This window comes from Penaeus vannamei, chromosome 6, assembly GCF_042767895.1.
Source record: "Penaeus vannamei isolate JL-2024 chromosome 6, ASM4276789v1, whole genome shotgun sequence".
NCBI classification, from domain to species: Eukaryota; Metazoa; Arthropoda; class Malacostraca; order Decapoda; family Penaeidae; genus Penaeus; species Penaeus vannamei.
Window position 1 is genome coordinate 31089804 of NC_091554.1, and position 5000 is coordinate 31094803.

The following is a 5000-nucleotide window of genomic DNA, read 5'->3' on the forward strand; positions in this document are numbered from 1 at the left end:
AAACCACATAAAAAACACGGAATAAACAAAACAAAACCAGACCCCACACCAAGACTAAAGAAAGAGAGAGAAGTAAAGATAAAAACACAAAAAAACACGAAACAAACAAAACAAAACCAGACCCCACACCAAGACTAAAGAAAGAGAGAGCAGTAAAGATAAAAACACAAAAAAACACGAAACAAACAAAACAAAACCAGACCCCACACCAAGACTAAAGAAAGAGAGAGAAGTAAAAACACAAAAAAAAACACGAAATAAACAAAACACAAACCAGACCCCACACCGAGACTAAAGAAAGAGAGAGAAGTAAAAGATAAGAATGAAGAAAATAAACAAAACGCGCAACCCGACCCACGAAGACTGGAAACCCCTCGCACGTTAGCGGATCAAGTCACCCCCCCCCCCCCCCGAGGTAAGTGGGGTCCTCAAGACCTCCGACGGATTAATAAAGTTGATATCAAGTTAATAAGTCATTCTCCCTTATCGTGCGTTCGGGATTGGAGGTCATGAGCAGGCGGGTGTCATTTTGGTGCTGCCCCCCCCCCCTGGGAATTCTGTTTATTTATTCATCGGTACGCTTTCAATTCTTCTTTTATTTCTTTGCGTGATTTGCGCTGTTTCGTTGCTTTATTGTGCGTGTGTGCGCTCTTGTTTTTTTATGGAAGAAGGATTTTATTTACATTAAGTATTTATTTATTTTTTCTCTCTATTATCTCTTTCCTTTCTCCCTTTTTCTATTTTTTCTTCCTCCCTTATTCCATCTCTCCCTTCCTACATTCCCTCATTCCTCCCTCATTTCATTCCTCGTTTCTCCGCTTCTCCCTCCCTTCCTACTTTCCCTCATTCCTCCCTTTCTCCCTTATTTCATTTCTCCTTACCTATTTTACCTTATTCTTCACTTTCTCACTTCCTCTCTTCCCCCTTTCCTACTTTCCCTCATTCCTCCCTTCCTACTTTTCCTTACCCCTCCCTTCCCCCACTCCTCCCTCCCTCCCTCCTTCTCTCGCTACCTGCCGTGTTTATTTACTTAGTAACGCATGGAGGAGTCGGGAGAAAATAGCTAGCGAAGGAAAGGAGAGACAGAGAGAAAGACCGAGAAAAAGGAAGATGGAAATAAGAGAGAAAGATAAGTAAAGATCAAGAGAAGACGCAGAAACGATAGGAAAAGAGTAGAGAAGGGAGGAAGAAAATTGAAAAGGAGAGAGAGGGAGAGGGGGAGAGAGGAAGGGAGGGAGGAAGGAAGGGAGGAAGGAAGGGAGGGAGGAAGGAAGGGAAGGGAGGGAGGGAGGGAGGGAGGGAGGGAGGGAGGAGGGAGAGAGAGAGAGAGAGAGAGAGAGAGAGAGAGAGAGAGAGAGAGAGAGAGAGAGAGAGAGAGAGAGAGAGAGAGAGGGAGAGAGAGAGAGGGGGGGGGGGGGGAGAGAAAGAGAGAGATAGGGAGGGAGGAAAGGAGGAAGAATAGAGAGAAAGTGTACGTAAGGTAAAAATAATGAAGTTAATAATAAGGCAAGCACTGCAATTGAAAACTTTATCGCTCTCACCCTCGAGTGTGATTTTCGCGACAAGAATAATGACCAGAAAATTTAGCGAGCAGCGTGTAATGCGCTAATTCACTCCTGATGACGCAAATTTCTTCCAAATGGCATGCTCTTAAGGCTAGTGAAAACAAAATGCAAACGCTGATGTCTTGATGCTTCTGATTTTTTTTTTTTTATGGATTGTTTGTTTGGAACTTTTCGTCATTTTATAGAAAACGGAATGTATTTTGCGGATGTTCTTTTTAATTCCCCTTTCATCTTTCTTTTCCTTTGGTCGTTCTCCCTTCCATATTTCTTTTTGTTTTTTGTTGATTTTTTGTATATTTTAATCATTCAAGTAACTTCCCTGTCATAACCGACGTATTCTTTAAACACTTTGGTTTTTCATTCTGCATTCTCTTTTTCCAACTCTCTTCTTCCTCCTCTCTTCTCCTTCCTTTCTATTCATCTTTCATATTTTTACCTTTTCGTTAATCCATTTCTTCCTCCCATTCCCCACTTCCTCCCAGTCCAGGATTCTTGATAAACCCTCAACGTTCACCTTTCTACCATAACACGAGGTAACAAGAAGGAAACGTTGCCAACTCACTCGCGAAAACGTTTCCTTGGTTATTGAGCGAGAGAGCCTGAGGCAAAGCGCGGTGCAGGGGGTGGGTAGGGGAGGCGGGGAAGGGGAGGGGCAGTCGGAGAGGGGAGGAAGGGAGGTAGATGGAGAGGGGAGGAAGGGGGAAGGGGGGGGGGCAGTCAGAGAGGGGAGGAAGGGAGGTAGATGGAGAGGGGTGGAGGGGTAAAGGGGGGTAGTCAGAGAGGGGAGGAAGGGGAAGGGGGGCAGTTAGAGAGGGGAGGAAGGGAGGTAGATGGAGAGCGGAGGAAGGGGAAGGGGGGGGGCAGTCAGAGAGGGGAGGAAGGGAGGTAGATGGAGAGGGGGGAAGAGGGAGGGGGAGAGAAGATACATAGAGCGGATGCGCCTTGCAGGGGGGGGGGGGGGGGAAGCGGAGCGGAGTGAAGGGAAGGAAGAGACGGAGGCGGGGGGGGGGGGGATGCAGAGAGGGAAGAAGGGGAAGGGGGAGAGGAGATACATAGTGTGGGAGAATAAAGGAGATAGTGAGGAAAGAGAGGGGAAAGGAGAATGGAAGAAGATAGAATAAAGTGATGAGTTAGCATATTTGTTAACTGCTCGTTCTGTGTGTGTGTGTGTGTGTGTGTATCTATATACCTACCATCTATTTATCTACCATCTATCTACCATCTACCTATGTATCTACCTACCTATCGCCCGATCTCTCTTGATACTAAGTACTAGAATAATAACAACAATGATACTAAAAGTCTTAATGATAATAGATAGCTATAGAAATTACCAAAACAGCAACACTACTAATCTACTCGGCAAAAGTCATAATGGCAGTGATAAGAAATAAGTAATAATTGGTAATAATAACATGATAAGTAGTGATAGGGATAGAAGGACTATTATAATCAAAGTGATGTTGGTGATGCTGATGAGAATAATAAAAATAAAACAACACATCTACTAATAAACGCAATAATGAAACTAATGTTACATTTTTACTATCCTTTCTGATAATTATCATCATATTACTGTTATTATTAATATTATCATTACCATTATTGGTATTATCATTATTGTTCTATTATCATTACATCATATCATTACTATTATCATTATCATTATTATTATCATTACCATTATTATTACTATCATTATTATAATTATGATTATCATGACTATTATCATTACTACAATTGTTATTTTCTTACCATTATTATTATAATTATCATTATCTTATCATTATTATTATAATTATCATTATCATTATCATTACTATTATCATTGTCATTACTATCATTTCATCATTATTATTATCATCATCATTATTATCATTATCATTATCATTACTATTATTATCATTATCACTATTATCATTGTTATTATTATCATTATCACTATTATCATTGTTATTATTATCATTATCATTACCATTACAATCCTTATTAGTATTGATCATTATTATTATTATTACTACCATTATCATTATAATTAGTAATAGTAATATTATAATAATCATTTTCATAACTATAATTAGTATCGTTATTGCTATCATTATCATTACGAATCATCATTATTATTCATATTACTATTGTTGATATCAGAATCATTATCATTATTATTGCTATTACCATTACTAATATTATTGTTGTTATCATCATAGTTATTATCATTATTATTATCACATAATTATTACCATTATTGTCATCATCATTATTATCATTATTTATATTGTCACTCATAAATGTTACCATTACTATCAGTCTCGTTATTATATCATTATCATCCATATTATTATTATTATTATTATTATTATTATTATTATTATTATTATTGTTATTATTATCATTATTAATACTATTATCATTATTGTTACTTTTTTATCATCATCATCATCATCATTATCATCTCTATAGTTATTATCATTACGATTATCGTCATCATTGTTACTATTACCATAATTACTACAATCAGTAGTAGTGATAGTAGTAGTAGTTGTTGTTGTTGTTGTACTATTAGTAGTAGTATGATTATCATTAGCCTCATATTTTTGATAATAATGAGAATAAGAATAAAACTGAAAATATAAATAAGAATAGGAATAGGAAAAGGAGTAAGAATAAGATATTATATCTTATTAAAATATACATTAAAACAAAGATGAAAATAAAAACAATAAAAAAAAATTAAGAAACATTAATAAAAAATAAGGAATAGGAATAAGAATAAGAATGGGATTAGGAATAAGTAAAAAAATAATAACGTTGATGATACTCATTATTAATGACACAGTAATCAAGGAAATATCATAATGGCAATAATAAAAACAAGAATAGTATTATAATTACTACTACTAGGTAATACTGATAATAATAAAACAACAATAATAGTAATAATATCAATAATAAAAAATAACAATGATAATGAAAATAACATAATAATAATACAAAAAAATAACTGCAGCAACAGCAGCAACAATAACAATGACAACGACAATAATAATAGAAACAAAAATGACAACAACAATAATGATTAATGGTAACATCTATGACACTAACATTAATCTGTTGTTATAAGTAACAGCCATGATGATGACATTCGTGATAATAATAATGCAAAGTAATAATAAAAGCATCAATGAAAATAGTAATAATAACAAAAATAAACAGCGGTCTAAGTCGTAAAAGTTTCCGACTCGTAGAATTCCAGGTATTGGCTTCTGTTTTCATCTAAAGAATATTCTTTGTTTGTTTACAATATCTCAGATTTATTGCAACGGTTCGCCAAACACAGAATAATGTGTTTCTACATATTTAAGTCACTTATCTAATTCTGTTTTTTGGAAGTATATCTCCAGTTTTCCTTACAAAGTTACAGGTCATATGCACACT

General features: G+C 35.6%; 1 protein-coding gene across 1 annotated transcript in view; it reads right to left on the bottom strand.

Annotated features, from left to right (window-relative positions):
• LOC113815698 (uncharacterized) overlaps positions 1-5000 on the bottom strand; it is a 65761-nt gene that overhangs the window by 60122 nt on the left and 639 nt on the right. The window lies entirely within an intron of this gene.